This window comes from Mauremys reevesii, linkage group 19 (assembly GCF_016161935.1).
Source record: "Mauremys reevesii isolate NIE-2019 linkage group 19, ASM1616193v1, whole genome shotgun sequence".
NCBI lineage: Eukaryota > Metazoa > Chordata > Testudines > Geoemydidae > Mauremys > Mauremys reevesii.
Window position 1 is genome coordinate 25,692,610 of NC_052641.1, and position 18,051 is coordinate 25,710,660.

Sequence of the window (18,051 nt, forward strand, 5' to 3'; positions counted from 1 at the left end):
AACCATTCCCCGGGTCTCCCACAGCCACTTACCCCGCCCCGCCCAGCCCAGTCCAGCTGAGCGGAGGAGGTGCTGCAGCTCCTGCGCACTGAGCTCTTATTTGAATGTTCCCGCCTCTACGCAGCGCTGATTGGTGCGCTGTGGTGGCGGGGGTGAGGATTGGCTGAACTACCTGTCACTGTGGTGAGCCCTAGTCCTCGCAGTCGGGGTCGGCCTCGTCCTCACCCGCGCGGCTGCAGCAGTGGGTGGGGGGCTTGGGGCGCGCGGCGACGGCGGCGGCCTGGGGGCCGCGAGGGGACCCCGCCCCTCCTCCTGCTCCTGCTGCGGGCACGGCAGCGGCCGGCCGGCCCCGGCCCCGGCCCGCGGGAGACCCGCCCGCCGCGGCAGGTGAGACCCAGAACCGCCCCATCCCTGAGACTTCGCCGCTCCCGCCTCCCCCGGCCAGGTGAGGCCTTCGAGCTCCCCGTCCCCGGGACCCCCCTCTCCTCAGGCACCGCCTGGCGCCGCTCGCGGGCCGGGCAAACCCGAACAGCGACAGTGGAACCTCGAGCGCCGCCCGCCCCAGCCCTGAGACCCCCACCCCTGAAACCCCTGCCCCACCCCTGAAACCCCGACCCCGCCCGCCCCACCCCTGAGACCCCCTGACCCCGCCTGCCCCACCCCTGAGACCCCCACCCTGAGACCCCGCCTCCCCACCCCTGAGACCCCCCCGACCCCGCCCGCCCCACCCCCTGAGACCTCCCCCCCACCCCGACCCCGCCTGCCCCACCCCCTGAGTCCTCCCAGTACCCCGCCCCCGCCCCACCCCTGAAACCCCTGACCCCTGAAACCCCCTGACCCCGCCCGCCCCACCCCTGAGACCCCTGACCCCGCCTCCCCACACCCTGAGACCCCCGCACCCCGACCCCGCCTCCCCCATACCCTGAGACCCCCCCGCACCCCGCCCCCGCCCCCCCATACCCTGAGGATCCCCCCGCACCCCACCTCCCCCATACCCTGAGACTGCCCCACCCCCGGAGACCCCCCCCACACCCGGAGACCCCGCCCGCCCCACACCCCGACCCCGCTCCCCACACCCGGAGACCCCTCACACCCAGAGACCCCCACACCCTGAGACCCTGCCTCCCCCACACCGAGACCCCTCTCACACCCCTACCCTGCCTCCCCTGCACCCTGAGACCCCTCCTGTCCCCTCCTCAGGACCCTCCACACCCCCACCCTGTCTACCCCCTCCTCGAGACCTCTCCCCACATCCAAGACCTCCCCACCCTGAGACCCCCACCCGAGCCTCCTCCTCGAGACCCCCACACACCCCGAGCCCCCGCCTGCCCCCACACCCTGAGACCCCTCCACACCCCGAGCCGCCTCCTCCCCACACCCCTCTTCCCCACACCCTGAGACCCTCCTTCCCCACTCCGACCCCCACCCCGAGCCACCACCTCCCACATCCCGACCCTGCCTGCCCCTACACCCCAAGACCCCTCTACACCCTGAGCCGCTGCCTGTCCCCTCCTTGAGCCCCCGCCCACACACCCCGATCCTGCCTCCCCACACCCTGAGATCCTTGTACACCCCGAGCCCCTGCCTGCCCCCACACCCCAAGACTCTCCCACACCCTGAGCCCACCTCCTCCACATCCTGAGACTCTTCCACTCCCTGAGCCCCCGCCTGTCCCCACACCCCAACCCCACACCGAGCCCTGCCTGCCCCCACATCCCGAGACCCTGCCTGCCCCCTCCTCGAGTCCCCTCCCCCACACCCTGAGACCCTCCTGCTCCCTCCTTGAAACCCTTCCCTCACATACCCCAAGACCCCTTCTGCTCCTCCACCCTCAAAACCTCCCTGACCCCACCCTTGTGAAACCCCTGCGCCTCTTTCTCCCCATGCTCCCTGCTCCACATCAGTGAGACCCTTCTCCACACATCCCTAGGATGCCCCCTGCTGCCTCCTATCCCTGAGACCACTCTCCACCCACTCTCCCCCGCTCCACCCAGACCATTGCCTCCCCATCCTTGGGATGCCCTCCATTCCTGAGATCCCTTGCCACCCACCTCTGGGACCCTCCTATCTCGGAGATCTCTTGGCACACACTCCTGGGACTTGTTACCCATCTGCTGGAACCTCCCATCTCCCTTGTTACCTACCTTGGTACCCCTCCTGCCCCCTAGACCCCTCGCCAGAAATTCCTGGGATGCCCCCCACCTTTACCATTCCTGAGACCCCACACCCTTGGGACACACCCCGTATCCCATTCCTGACACCCTCCTATTCCTGTCACTTGCCCCCCAGCCCTTCCAGCAGTTGAGTCCTTGGGAAACCTCATCTATGTTGTCATCAGAGGGTAGCCCCACACCCTGAGACCCTGCCTCCCCCACACCGAGACTCCGAAGAAGTGGGTATTCACCCACGAAAGCTCATGCTGCAAAACTTCTGTTAGTCTATAAAGTGCCACAGGATTCTTTGCTGCCTCATCTATGTTGCAAACTCCCTCTCAGGGGCTAGTGAGATCAGAACTGCCTCCCATCTCTATCACTCATTCTTCCCAGGATAGGTGAGACCCTGGAATGCTCTCCCTTGCTCATCTCTGTCACAAAAACTCCCCTACCTGGGGATATTCCTGAGGCACCTCTTCTCTGCTACAGCTGCACACCCTCAGAACTGGTGAAACCGTGGGACCACCTCCATCCCTGTCACTTACCACTGCTCTCCTGAAACAAGTGACACCCAGGACTGCCCCCCTCATCCATGTTCCTGACAGCTCTTCCAACACATCCTTGGGACAATTGAGACCCTGAGATATCTTCTCCACATAGCTGTCACAAATACACTAGATATCTCCGAAACACCCACCAGGACAGGTGGCACTTTGGGACAGCCCCTCACTCCAGGACAGGTGAGCCCCAGAACTGTATCCACAATCTCTTATGTGCAAGCAACAGGTGAGGCCAGTTCCTAAGATACCCCCATTCCTGTTACTCACCCTCCCTCATCTCAAGGTCAAGTGAGACCCAGAACATTCCTCCCTCCTCCCACCACCCCCATCTACAAGATCCTCCCTACCCCCATCCCTGTCACATCTAGCTGGGACAGTTGAGACTTTGTAATCCCCCCACCTACCTGATCCCTGCCTGTGTGTCTCACTCTTTCACACACAGTTCAGATGAGACCCCAGGAATCCTCTTCTCTGCCCTAACACTGAGATGCCCAGGGGCCCTCACCCTTGCTGTCTCTCTCTTCCTCCAGGATTGGAGGGACCCAGGACACCTGCCTATTTCTGCCAGTGGGCACCTGGCATCCCCAGGACCTGGCATCTCCAGCATTAGACTCGCTGGAGCCCAGGGCAGAAAGTCAAAGCCCTGCTACATGGGGTTGAAGCCCAGGCCATGAGCCCCGCCACCTGGGACTGAAGCCGAAGCCTGAGCAATGTAGCTTCGTGGGGGCTCCTGTGGCATGAGGCCCCAGGCAGTTGCCCTGCTTGCTACCCCTTAATGCTGGTCCTGGCTTTTATATGCAGAAAACCGGATATTGTAGCACAGGGAGGTTATGGAGTTCTTGTAGCATGTTGGAGGGGCCTCAGAAAGAAAAAGGTTGAGAACCCCTGCCCTAGAGCATGACTAGGGTAAATCAATTTGCTCATCATCACTATATCCTTGTGAGTGTGTGTGTGAGAAGGGGCACTGTTGCTAATATTGACACTTTCCTCCTTTGCAAATACTTTAGCATTTTGTGCAAAATAGAGAGATGAAAACTTGTCCAAGGTGTATATATTTCTCTTTCCATCAGGTAATTTTTGTTCCCATTTGTTACAGTGCAAGCATGTGGTATTCATATTATCGCACTTTCTTTGTTTATAGGATTCATGCACCCTCCCACCATCACCTCAAGCACCCTGTATGCAGCAATAATGTGAACAATCTATAGTATTGATGTCTCCTACTCTAGATTTGGTGCCCAGTCTAAGAGGCATTAACCAGCTCATTCAGTGAGAAGGCCCTTCATAGGGTGAGGGATCAAAAGCCTTTACAGTAGTTTGATTTTCTATGGTTGTAATATAAATAATCTCAAAATCTGTCCATTTTTCCTCCCCTTTATGAAGTCTGTGAAGAGCCTTGTAGTATTTTAAGGTTTTGGCTAAATAGAAAAGAAGCCTTTACATTTCATTGCCTCTTCTATGTGTTAGTAAGAAAGGTAGATAGTGTATGAATTAAAATTTGTTTTGTTTTGGACAGAGAGATTGGCAATATTGATAGTTAGCTTCTGTACAATGCAGTGATAAATGCCTGCGAGATATGGACAATTAACTAGTACTGTTCATTCTCTGCACTGCTGTTTCAGAAACTAGGGATGGAATTCCCAGCATTTTGATAATTTCAGGAGAAGGGTGTGATGAAGTCTTGGAAGTGGAGGTGCTCTTTGTGTTGTAGGATTCAAAGGATGTTGTGCTTTTTCAGGAAGACACATACAATGAGGGCTACCTTTGTAAACTGCATCTCTGCTGAGCAGGACATGAGGAGGGTAGGTGGAAGGCACAGACAGCTGTAGCAGAGGATGCTTTGTGAGATAATTTGGGAAACTAATCACACATTGTTAGGGATGACACTCTACAAATACAGTTTAGGACCTTGTTTGACAGATCTATTCTGAATGCATTTTATAAATGTGTGTCTTTTTTTGGCTTCAGAGAATATGAATGACTAAGGTTGTGGCATATAATGAAAAGGATTACAGTTGAATTATGTAATTGAAGAACCTAAACATGCGTTTTGCATGCAGTTGTTGTCATAGATAGAACTGAAACCAATGAAATGGAACAAATGCAGACTGTTGCCTTATTAAAATTATTTTTATTAATGCAGCTGTTTACTAACCTATAGAAAAACCTATTCCATGCCCCAAAGAGATTACAATTGAAGATAACACTGTTTATTTGTATCTTGTCTAGCAGATGCCTATTAATCAAAACTAGGCTTGTTTTCATACTGAATATTGATTCTGGGACTGGCAGTTATTTTTGGTGTGTGGAAAAGGAGTAACAAAAATATGAGAGAAGGAATGATCTGTATACAGTGTTTCTTTGTTTCCAAGGTTTGTGCCTCTCATGATGGTATCAGTTTGAAGAACAATTTAATAGGATACTGTCACCTGAATTATATTTTGTACACAAACACATTTTGTTTATCTGTGATAAATTTATTTGCTGTAGATTATGAACAGTGAAGAATTCTAAAGATCCAGTTTACTTGTCACTATTTTATGTTTTTAGTTTACTTGTATTTCCCTACCTTGAATAATATAAATCTATTTAATTTAGTTTCACTTTTGTTTATAGTCAGTTTCACTTTCAAGTTCTTAGTGCTAAAATGTTTGACTTCAAACTCTGTATGGGGAAATGTTGATTTGCTTAAAAACACTTATTGAATTTTTTTTTTAAGAAGTGGAAACATTGTTATTGGTCTTATATTTACCAAATTTAAGTTGCTTTAAATCAAATTAATCACAGTGCAGTTCATACATACAATTCTTCAGTACTAAAACAATTCCACCAAATTTTTAAACCTTACCACTTGAATATAATGTGTATTATATTTTTCTGAGTTCTCCAGCATTTTCCCCAATTAATATTAGTGTAATTGAACAGAATGAAGTGTTTTATTTTAGTCTAGCATTCTCTTTGGCCAGGTTGACATATTTTTCAGGGAAGAGCAAGATTTTGTGAGGATTTGTTCTGTAGAGGTGGTGAGCCTGTGGCCCAACAAGGCGTAAAGTGTTAATAAAAACCCTGGTTTTGTGAACATTAATATTAAACAGTGAAATGTTGTCCAAGATTTTGTGTTATTGCTGATGACTCCCATTGAAATAAACACCATAAAACAACTTCAACAATTTCCCCATATTCCCTTTTTCTTTAGTTGTGTAATCCTTTCATAGGGGGAAAATTCCCTGTTTGAAAGCCTTTAGATAGTGGCTTTTGTTGCTAATGTTGTGATTGAGGTGTGATACTTGTGTGCGTTTGTCTTGTTTTGTCTTAAAGAAAAAAAGTGGGAAAGGAAAAAAATAGCAAAGACAGAAAATGTTGTTTCTTTCTCTTTGTCTCTCTCAATTTCAGACTACACCTCTACCCCGATATAACACAAATTCGGATATAACACAGTAAAGCAGCGCTCCGGAGGGGCGTGGCTGTGTGCTCTGGTGGCTCAAAGAAAGTTTGATATAACACGGTTTCACCTATAACGCGGTAAGATTTTTTTGGCTTCCGAGGACAGCGTTATATCGGGGTAGAGGTGTAGTTGCTGGGAAATCAGAAGGCACAGCATATGATCTTATCAGCCACAATGAGACCTTGCAAACTTTTACCAGTGCCAGGCTGTTTCAGGCATTACTTTTACCTGCCTTTCCAGTCACAGGCTCATGGCAATGTTGCAAGAAGTAGAGTTGTTTTAGCTGGCTAAGCCAGACTCTTATTTGACAGAAGGCAAAAAAAGGAAGATAGGAAATAGGAGAAATAAGATAGTGAATGAAAAATGACATAGTAGCACAGGGCTAGTAGTAGGGACCTCAGCTTCACATTTCAGGTGATGTTCAGGATTTAGCTGAACCTGATGGAAGTGGTAATTACAGAATCCTAGCTGGAATGGCTAAAATGTAGGGCTGAAAGGGACCTCAGGGTCATCTACTCCATCCCTTCATGCTAAATCAGGATCAAGTATACCTAGACCATCCCTGACAGGTGTTTGTCTAACCTGTTCTTAAAATCCCCTCCAGTAATGGGGATTCCATAACCTCCCTTGGTAACCTATTCCAGTACTTTGCTATCCTTTTAGAATCATAGCAATGTAGAACTGGAAGGGACCTTCTTAGGTCATCTCGTCCAGCCCCATGGGCTGAGGCAGGATTGAGTCTGATGTAGACCATCCCTGACAGGTGTTTGTCTAATCTATTCTTAAAAACCCCCAACATCAGATATTTCACAGCCTCCCTAGGTAATTTGTTCCAGGGCTTAATACCGTTACAGTTAGAAAAGTTTTCCTTATGTCTAACCTAAATCTCCTTTGCTGCAATTTAAGCCCATTACTTCTTGTCATGTCCTCAATGGATAAGGATAACAATTTATCATTTTCTTTATAACAACTTTTTACATATTTGAAGATTGTTATAATGACCACCCTGAGTCTTCTCTTTTCCAGATTAAACAAATCCAATTTTTTCCATCTTTTCTTTTAGGTCATGTTTCCTAGATCTTTACTCATTTTTGTTACTCTCTTCTGGACTTTTTCCAGTTTGTCCACATCTTTCCTGAAATGTTATGCCCGAACTGGACACAGTACTCTAGTTTCAGAGTGGTAGCTGTGTTAGTCTGTATCAGCAAAAAGAACGAGAAGTACTTGTGGCACCTTAGAGACTAACAAATTAATTTGAGCATAAATCCACTGAAGCTTTTGCTCAAATAAATTTGTTAGTCTCTAAGGTGCCACAAGTAGTACTCTAGTTGTGGCTTTATCAATGCTGAGTAGATTGGAAGAATTACTTCTTGTGCCTTGCTTGCAACATTCCTGCTAGTACATCCCAGAATGATGTTCGTTTTTTCCCCCCCAGCAATATTACATTGTTGACTCATATTTAGTTTGTGATCTGCTATAAGCCCCAGATCCTTTTCTGCAGTACTCCTTCTTGGCAGTCATTTCCCATTTTGCCTATTTGTGCAATTGCTTATTCCTTCCTAAGTGGAGTACTTAGCATTTGTTCTGATTGAATTTCATTGTATTTAATTTAGGCCATTTCTCCAGTTTGTCAAGATCATTTTGAATTCTAATCTTGTAGTCAAAAGCGCTTACAACCTGACCAGCTTGGCATCATGTTTAAACTTTATATTTGTACTCTCTATGCTATTATCCAAATAATTTATGAAGATATTGAATAAAATTGGACCAAGGACAGATCCCTGCCAGACCCCACTTGACATACCCTTCCAGCTTGACTGTGAACCAGTGATGACTATTCCCTGAATATGGTTTCCCGACTGGTTGTTCACCCACCTTATAATAGGTTCACCTAGGCTATATTTTCCTAGTTTGCTTATAAGGTCACGTGAGACAGTATCAAAAGCCTTACTAAAGTCAAGATATATCACATCTACTGCTTTCCCCCAGCTAAAGACTCATTACCGTGTCAAAGAAGGATATTGGGTTAGTTTGAAATGATTTGTTCTTGACAAATTCATGTTGACTGTTACTTATCACCTTATTATTTTCTAGGTTCTTACTAATTGATTGATTGAATTATCTTTCTGGGTACGGAAGTTAAGATGACTGGTCTATAATTTCCTGGCTTGCCCTTATTACCCCTTTTTATAAATAGGTACTGTATTTGCTGTTTTCCAGTCCTCTGGGATCTCTCCCATCCTTCACGGGTTTTCAGAGATAATCGCTAATAGCTCAGATCTCCTCAGGTGGTTCCTTAGATATTCTAGGATGTATTACATCAGGCCCTGCTGACTTGAAGATATCTAACTTGTGTAAGGGTATGTCTACGCTGCAATTAGGCACCCATGGCTAGCTCGTCCCAGCTGACTCAGGCTTAGGCTGCGGAGCTGTTTAATTGCTGTGTAGGCATTTAGCTGCAGCCTGAGTTATGGGACCCTCCCACCTCATAGGATCGTAGAGCCCAGCTTCAGCCTGAGCCCAAATGTCTACACCACAGTTAAACTGCCCCTTAGCTCAAGCCCCATGAACCCAACTCAGCTGTCACAGGCTAGCCACAGGTTTTTAATTGCAGTATAGACATACCCTAAGTAATTCTTTACTTGTTCTTTCCCTAATTTAGCCTCAGATCCTACCCCATATAATACTGATGTTCACTGTGTTAGTCATCCAATCACTGCTAATCTTTTTGGTGAAAATTGAAACAAAAAAGGCATTTAATACTGTGGCCAATGCTGTGTGTTCTGTTGTCCTTCCCTCCTCATTGTGTAATGGCCTACACTGTCCTTGGTCTTCCTCTGGCTTCTAATGTAACTGTAAAGTGTTTTCTTCTTACCCTTGTCCCTAGCTGATTTAATCTCATTTTGTTCCTTGTTCTTTCTAATTTTGTCCATACGTGTTTGGTTTTTTGTGGGTTTTCTGTTTGATTTTTAGTATTCATTATTCGTAACTTGAGCTCTTTTTCACTTTTTGTATGATTCTTGGGGCTGGGGCAGAGGGTTGAGGTGCAGGGGTGTGAGGGCTCTGGCTGGGATTTCTGGCAGGCTGCAGCCCTGAGCCCCTCATCCCCCCCAGAGCCCACACCCCCAGCCGGAGCCCTCATACCCCTGGCACCCTAACCCTCTGCTCCAGCCCTGAGCCCCTTCTCCCACCCTGAACCTCTCAGCCCCACCCCACCACATTAATTTTGTTATGTGCACCAATATGAAGGTCATGTGTCACACATCACCTCTGTATTGGTGCACATAACAAAATTCATTCTGCACATGGGTGGGAAGAATTAGAGGGAACACTGACCACCACCATTCCAGAACTTGGGGACATTTATTCTTTTCTTCCAGGAGGAGTGCACACCAACATTGTGATCCTTCAGGAACGTGAGAAGAGCTGCTTTTCAGTACTGAGGCAGCGTCAGTTCATAGACTGTGGTATCATCCATGGGATGCCCATTGAGTCCAGTATTGATTACACAGAGATGTTTCATTATTGGACGTTTTCAGGGCTGCTACTTGTTCTTCCATGCATGCTTTTACCAAATATGCTGTTACAGTGGCATCTCAGTCAGATCCAAACTTTGGGAAGGCAGTCCTGCAGTCATTGTTTAAATAGAGACCAAGCCCTACCTCCTACAAGTACTGCATGTGTTACGTTAGTGGAATTTATGTCTGCAACCACTCGAAGAAGAAAAAATTGTTACTTACCTGTTCTGTAACAGTTGCTCTTCAAGATAAAGGTGCAGATGCGTATTCCACAATCCACTCTCCATCTCCTCTGCCTTAGAGTCTCTGCTTTTGACATTCGGTACAAAGGAACTGAGGGGAGTTGTGGTGGTGCTACTCTTAAATAGTTAGGTGAAGGGCTAATGGCCACAGAGTGTGAGCACTACCCCATGGGTACTACTAGGCAAGTACTGTGGCTTTGGTGCGCTGGGGTGAACTTGGAGGGTTGTTGAGTGTGGGTTGGAGAAGTATGGAACAAGTTTTTTGGGGGGAGGGAAGGAATTGTTAGGGAGCTTCCCCCATGCAGACCCTGGCTGACCCCTAGCCTCTCCCATTCAGTCAGGCACAACTGCCCTGTCCTCATGTGTTCCTGAAGCCACATGTGTCCTTGCACCCCCTGTCCATATGGGTCCCTCCACCCCCACTGACTTACTCACCCCATCACCATGTGGCCCTGCACCTCCCTTCCCCGTGCAGTACTGTGCCTCCACTCCCATTCAGCCCCTGCCCCAATCTATACTCCCCCCACTAGCCTGTATGAGCCCCTGCCTGACCCCCTGCCCGCAGCACCCTATGCCGTCTGTCTCCCCACAGCCCCTATCTCCTGCCCTGTCCTGATAGGTGCTGCGAGGAAGGTAGGCTCTTTCTCTTCCCTAGCTGGCTGGGAGCTGCTGATGTGTTCTATCACCACAGCACCCTTTTGGTGGGGAAAAAAGTGAAACTGCAGCAACATTTCGGCAAAAGATTTTTTCTGTGCAAAAATTTAAAAATATGCACAGCTCATTAATCATGTGCACATGCAGTAACCCAGAATTCCCCCAGGAGTAATAAGAATTTATTTTTTGTGCTGTTGGTTTTTTGTATTTCAACTCAGTTTGGCCACTAGCTAAAGATGAAAGTTGTTTTTTCATTTTCTGGTTCTCTTCTGCTAGCACAGTTTTATAATATTTGTTTTGCAAACAGTGCAGAAAATGTTTAAATCTATTTTTAATTGAAAATAGGAAAGAAATATGAAAACATTAATTTTAATGAGGGGTTTAATAAAACTTTTTTAAACAAAACATTTTGAGCCTCAAATATGTGATATGTTGAACAATTATTTAAATATAAAAAAAGCATGCAATCATGAGAACAAAACTTGGCCACTAAAATTTTTTACTAGTGGTGGTGGTGCTGTAGTCAGTAAGCACAGTTTGACTTTATAGCTTTTCAAGCTGCTTTTCATGTAGGCCCTGATCTTCCAAACACTTATGCGCATGCACAACTCTAATACTGTGAGAAGTCCCCTGTTTCAGTGGGGTTAGTCACAGTATCAAAGTTAAGCATGTGTGTCAAAGTTTGCAGGATCAGGGCTTAAGGCAGTGACTGTTATAGTTTCCATTAAAAAAAAAAAATAACATACTCTAAAACTTGTGAAATTTCATTAATGTTGAGTGTTGCATTGAATATTTTATTTTGTTATTTTATCATTGTGGTCTTTCACACTTGTGTTAACATTCAGGATAATATTATACTCATGTCTTGAAAAACCTGCCCAATATCTAGTAGCCAAAAATTAAGCCTATTAGTGAGGGTCCAAATTATTGCCATTTTGTAACTTAAAGGGCTCCGTCAGTTATGCACTCTAGTCAGTTGTGGCAATTTTCAGTGACCTTTTTATTTAATAAATTATTTTGCATCGGCCTTTGGCTAGTAGTTTTAGTTCTCTGGCTATTGTCTGGCAAAATTCTAGAGTGTATGTATGAGAGGGTGGTTGAGTGAATGTGCAGGAGAAATTGATAGGATAAATTAGTAAAAAGAATGATACTGTGACATTTTGGAAGGGAAATGTGAGAAGGGAAGAGAAAATACAGGTGAGAAGGTAGAGAACTCAATGTGTAGACAAAGATATAAAAGTGCAAAGATATAAAGGGTCTGGGGATTATAGTGGATCATAAGCTAAATATGAGTGAACAGTGTAACACTATTGCAAAAAAAAAAAAGCAAATATCGTTTTGGGATGTATTAGCAGGAGTGTTGTAAGCAAGACGTGAGAAGTTATTCTTTCTCTCTACTCCGTGCTGATTAGGTCTTAACAGGAGTATTGTGTCCAGTTCTGGGCATCGCATTTCAGGAAAGATATGGACAAACTGGAGAAAGTCCAGAGAAGAGCAACAAAAATGATTAAAAGTCTAGAAAACATGACCTAATAGGGAATATTGAAAAAATTGGGTTTGTTGAATCTGGAGAAGAGAAGACTGATAGGGGACATAACAGTTTTCAAGTACATAAAAGGTTGTTACAAGTAGGAGGAAGAAAAATGGTTCTCCTTAACCTCTGAGGTTAGGACAAGAAGAGTGGGCTTAAATTTTAGCAAGGGTGGTTTAGCTTGGACATTAGGAAAAACTTCCTGTCAGGGTGGTTAAGCACTGGAATAAATTGCCTAGGGAGGTTATGGAATCTCCATCATTGAAGATTTTTAAGAGCAGGTTAGACAAATACCTGGCAGAGATGGTTTAGATAATACTTAGTCCTGCCATGAGTGCAGGCATCTGGACTAGATGACTTCTCGAGGTCCCTTCCAGTTATGATCCTATAAGGAGGAAAAGAGAAAAACGTCCTGGAAAAAATTTAGGAAGAGATCCACCACAAGCTATTATAGCAAAGAAGGAACAAGTGAAATGAAGCCAGGAAAGGAAAGAAAGTAAAATAAAAGCAAGGAGATGTAGTAAGTTACACTTTTTGAAAAGTCTTACTAAATAAAATGTGTCGCAAATGAACTATGTTTAACTAACCCCCTCGTTTTTGCATAGTTCCCCTTTTTGAAATTAGCCACAGTGTTGGGCTGTTGAGATGTTCTTCCCACCACAGGGATGTTAAATGTTGTTATATTATGGTCACTATTTCCAAGCGGTCCTGTTGTTGTTACCTCTTGGACCAGGTCCTGCACTCCACTCAGGGTAGAGGTGTATATGGGGAGATTTTCTGGAGGTACACTAATCAAATCATAGGCTTTTCCTTTTCTTCTTCTTCTTCTCATACATGTACAATAAGTTCTTCTGTACTGGGTCCAGGATTTTGTAAGCAGCCATCCTGCTCATATCTTGGCTCATTTTGGAGGACTGTTTAATATTTTTAGCAGTATTGACTTTGTCAATGTCCATTGGTTACTGAGTAATTATTCCACTACTTCTGCAATATCTCTGAAGTCTTGCCAGTCTCACAATTTACTTTATTTATACAACAGTAAAATGGGCTCAACACAAAATGTTGTGGCATACTACTGTATTACATTTGTTCTAATGTACTGCCCTTCATCACTGTAAAGACTATTAAGTGGCAAATATTTTTCTTTAGACTAGTATTTGAGTACTGGCAAACTTTTTCTTTTGCCATCCATTCAGTAGATTTTTTTCATTGCTGCATTTAATTACATTTATTTTTCAGAAACAGCCTTTCTCCAGGCCTGTTATAAATGTGTCTGCATGCTTTCTGCTGTCATAACTTATGATCTGCACTATAATGTCTTGTTAAAGTGCTTGTTCTGAAGTTATGTGTTTGCAGTAAAGGTGTTTTTCTTTTTCTCTATGTATGCAAACATTTAACTAGCATCAGTGTTGTTTTTTTGCTTTCCTTTTGGAATTGTACTTAAGCCAAATGTAAATGGAAAGCCAAGTGGTCTATGTTCTTTATGGCTGTATGCCTATAACATGTGGCCTCTTCTTCACAAATGATGCTGGAGGGCAAGTACCAATGTTCCCTCTAATTTTTTACTTCCATATGCGGAATGAATTTTGTTATGTGCACCAATATGGAGGTGAGACCGAGGGATTTGGGGGTTGGGAGGGGGCTCAGGGCTGGGGCAGAAGATTGAGGTTCAGCCTGCCCCAGGGCTGTGGCAGGGAGAGAGGACTCCCCCCAGCCCTCTCTTGCCACAGCAGCCAGGGGAGAGGCGACTCTCCCCGCCTGGCTGTAGGCAGCTCGGGGGCCAGGGCCGCGGCTATGTGGGGAGAGGCGCCTCTCCCTGCCTGGATGCGGCCCTTGATGACCTGCTGTGCTGCCACGCAGCTTAGAGGGAACTTAGACACACACTGTGATTAAACTTTGGCAGAATGTTCGTGGATATATATACTGTGTATATTACTATGCAGGCAGGCCAGACCAGCCCAGCCACCATAATACAGCGTCTGTCTATAGTAGTTGTTTTTGTTTTGTTTTTTTAATAGCGCAAACAAGGAAGTCTTGACTCTTGGCTAAACTGTAGGGTTCAGAATTTGCTCCTGGCTCTGTTGCCAATATGCTACGTGGCCTTGGGCAAGTAATTTAACCTTTGTCTGCCTTGGCATCCTCTCCCATCTATACATTGGGAGAGGTGAAGCTTGATTTATTAATGCTTGTAAAAAACGGATAGTCTTCAATGGAAGAAATCAAAGAAATGGAGGCTGGTGTATGAAATTTTGTGAAAGATTTGGGAGAGAGGTGAAGACAAGTGGGAAATGGTTGAAACCCCCCAAAGTTTGAGACAAATAGCCACTTTCAGAGATAAAGCAATGACAGTCTTCAGTCAATACTCCACTGAAATGAAAAGGAATGGCCTACCAGCGCCAACCTTAGCATTTTTGGGTAGGCCCGCAAAGCAATTTCTGCTCCCCCTTCCCATACATAAAATATATCTATCTGCCATGATCACAGCAGTACACACAGGACTGGCCTAAGTATTTTGGGGAGTATCACTGAGTTTATTGTTTGGGAAACAACTCAAACTTAACTGAAGTTTATCTGCCTGTTCCTTTTAAACCTACTTTTTCAAAATTCTTTGCAAGACAAAGAGCTAGATGCGTTTTATTACAAAAATCTTTGATTCTCATTTACATTGCTAGGTTTCTCAGTCTGGGGGGCCTATGTTTTGCAAACCTCAAAAGGTGCCTCTTTAGCTCAGGCCTAAGAGTACGTCTACAGAACCAGTAGCAGCTACTGGCTGCAAGCCTCTGAACCTGGGTTGGCAGACTCGGGCTTGCATTACTGCTCTTTTCATTTCTCTCCCTGCTTCAGGGGAGTTTACTGCTGTATAGCTTCTGCTTACTTGCATTGTGTGCTGGGGCTATAGTTAGGGCTTTAAGCATCTCATTCCTATGTTGTAGAGCAGGGGTGGGCAAACGTTTTGGCCTGAGGGCCTCATTGGGTTTCGGAAATTGTATGGAGGGCTGGTTTAGGGGAGGGGGTCATGGCCCGCCCCCCCCAATCCACCCGCCCTGGGGACTTCTACCCCATCCATCCCCCTGCTCCCTGCTCCCTGTCCCCTGACTGCCCCAGGAACCCCTGCCCCCCACCGGCCCATCCAACCCCCCCCCATTCCTGACTGCCCCCGGGGACCCCTACACCATCCAACCACCCCCTTCTCCCTGTCCCCAGACTGCCTCTGGAACCCCTGTCCCTGACTGCCCCCCGCTGCCCCATCCAACCCCTCCTCTCATTTCTGACTGCCCCCCAGGACCCCTGCCCCCATTCAACCCTCCTGTTCCCCGCCCTCTGACCACCCCGACCCTTATCCACACGCACACTCTTACTCCCTGACCACCCCCCCCGAGCTCCTCTGGCCTCTATCCAACCCCCACGCTGCCTGGAGCACTGGTGGTTGGTGGTGCTACAGCCACGCTGTCCAGCTGTAGCCAGCTACGCCGTCACTACCGTGCAGCACAGAACACCAGGTCAGGCCGGGCTCTGCAGCTGCGCTGCCCCAGGAGCTCGCTGCCCAGAGCATTGTGCCGACAGCGGAGCAAGCTGAGGCTGCGGGGGAGGGGGAACAGCAGGGGAGGGGCTGGGAGCTAGCCTCCTGGGCCAGGAGCTCTGGGGCCAGGCAGGAGGGTCCCGTGGGCCGGATGTGGCCTGTGGGCTGTGGTTTGCCTGCCTCTGTTGTAGAGGGTCTGTCTGCAGACTCAAAAAGATGACACTGTGTTGGTTATACTCCACCTTTGGGACGTTTTCTCAGCCAGAAGGCCCACGTACTTACATTTCAAGTTTTGTTTTTTATAAAATTAAAGCTTAAATTTTGCTAAAACTGATAAGTCTCTGTTCCTTCCCTGAATGCGCCTATCCAGTCTCTAGGGAAAGTTCCTGCTCACAGTTGACATTTTTTAAGTGTTGTTCTTTGTACTGAAATTGTTAAAAGCATTTACACAGTGGTTAACCACAGTGGACCCTATCTGGGTTTGGACCTCTAGTAATACAAATGATTACTAATTCACATGGCAGGTGCATGTGTTCAGGGCCCCTACACCATAGGAGCCGAATATCTGAAATTCTAGAAAGAATCTGGTGGCATCGTTCTCCAGAAAATGTCCATCAGATAGATTGTTTTATAGAATCATAGAATCATAGAATTCAAGATCAGAAGGGACCATTATGATCATCTAGTCTGACCTCCTGCTAGATGCAGGCCACATAAGCCGATCCACCCACTCCTTTAGCAAGCGACCCCTGCCCCATGCTTGGGAGGAAGGCAAAAAACCTCCAGCACATTACAATAATATGGTTGGATGGTTAGGGTTAACTAGGAAATTAGGTTGATTTACTAGAAGTTGATATTTTAGAAATCAGTTTGATACAGTTGATTGTGTGTCCCCACTAAGCGGTGTGTCCATAGTACTAAGGCTAGCATAGACTTCCGGAGCGTTGCACTGTGGGTAGCTATCCCACAGTTCCTGCAGTCTCCACTGCCCATTGGAATTCTGGGTTGAGCTCCCAATGCCTGATGGGGCAAAAACATTGTCGCAGGTGGTTCTGGGTACATGTCATCAGGCTCCCCTCTCTCCCTCGCTCCCTCCGTGAAAGCAATGGCAAAAAATTGTTTCTCGCCTTTTTTTCCTGGGTTACCCGTGCAGACAACGTACCACGGCAAGCATGGAGCCCGCTCAGCTCACTGTCACCATATGTCTCCTGGGTGCTGCTGACAGATGTAGCACTGCAGTGCCACACAGCAGCACCCCCTTGCCTTGCCTTGCGGATGGCAGACAGTGCAATATGACTGCTAGCCATCGTCATCGTCCCATGGTTGCTCCTGGCCGGCCTCAGTGAGGTCGGTCGGAGGCACTTGGACAAAAATGGGAACGACTCCAGAAACCAATAGAACTCCACCGGTCATCACATACAGTCCCCAGCTAAAACCTCTCCAACGCATCATTAGGGATCTACAACCCATCCTGGACAATGATCTCACACTTTCACAGGCCTTGGGTGGCAGGCCAGTCATCGCCCACAGACAACCCGCCAACCTGAAGCATATTCTCACCAGTAACTACACACCGCACCATAGTAACTCTAACTCAAGAACCAATCCATGCAACAAACCTCGATGCCAACTCTGCCCACATATCTACACCAGCAACACCATCACAGGACCTAACCAGATCAGCCACACCATCACTGGCACATTCACCTGCACGTCCACCAATGTAATATACGCCAACATATGCTAGCAATGCCCCTCTGCTATGTACATCGGCCAAACTGGACAGTCCCTACGGAAAAGGATAAATGGACACAAATCAGATATTAGGAATGGCAATATACAAAAACCTGTAGGAGAACACTTCAATCTCCCTGGACACACAATAGCAGATTTAAAGGTAGCCATCCTGCAGCAAAAAAAACTTCATGACCAGACTTCAAAGAGAAACTGCTAAGCTTCAGTTCATCTGCAAATTTGACACCATCAGCTCAGGATTAAACAAAGACTGTGAATGGCTAGCCAACTACAAAAGCAGTTTCTCCTCCCTTGGTGTTCACACCTTCTCTGCTAGAAGAGGGCCTCTTCTTCCCTGATTGAACTAACCTCGTTATCTCTAGCCTGATTCTTGCTTGCATATTTATACCTGCCCCTGGAAATTTCCACTACATGCATCCAACGAAGTGGGTATTGCATCCCACGGAAGCTCATGCTCCAATATGTCTGTTAGTCTATAAGGTGCCACAGGACTCTTTGCTACTTCTACAGATCCAGACTAACACGGCTACCCCCTGACACATATCTCTTCTTTAAGTTTCGTCTAATGGAGATTCAGTTCTATCTGGAATATCATGCCAGCTGGAGGCTTCTGCCTCAGGCTGCTCTCCGAGTCGGCAGCACTATGCGGTCGCACCTATCCTAGCCTACCCCT

The 18,051-nt window shown here is 46.9% G+C and overlaps 1 protein-coding gene across 16 annotated transcripts in view; it reads left to right on the forward strand.

Moving 5' to 3' along the window:
* The first annotated feature begins 335 nt into the window (after positions 1-335).
* Positions 336-18,051, forward strand: part of RALGPS1 (Ral GEF with PH domain and SH3 binding motif 1) — a 343,816-nt gene continuing 326,100 nt past the window's right edge. For 9 of the 16 annotated variants that reach the window (XR_005589888.1, XR_005589890.1, XR_005589889.1 and 6 more), the window contains exons 1-3: positions 2,547-2,893; positions 3,855-4,002; positions 6,107-6,235. The gene's annotated coding sequence lies outside the window, so the exon portion shown is untranslated. Of the gene's footprint in view, positions 446-2,546; positions 2,894-3,854; positions 4,003-6,106; positions 6,236-18,051 lie in introns of those variants that run through there. The other 7 variants (XM_039506419.1, XM_039506420.1, XM_039506418.1 and 4 more) reach the window with 7 other exon arrangements.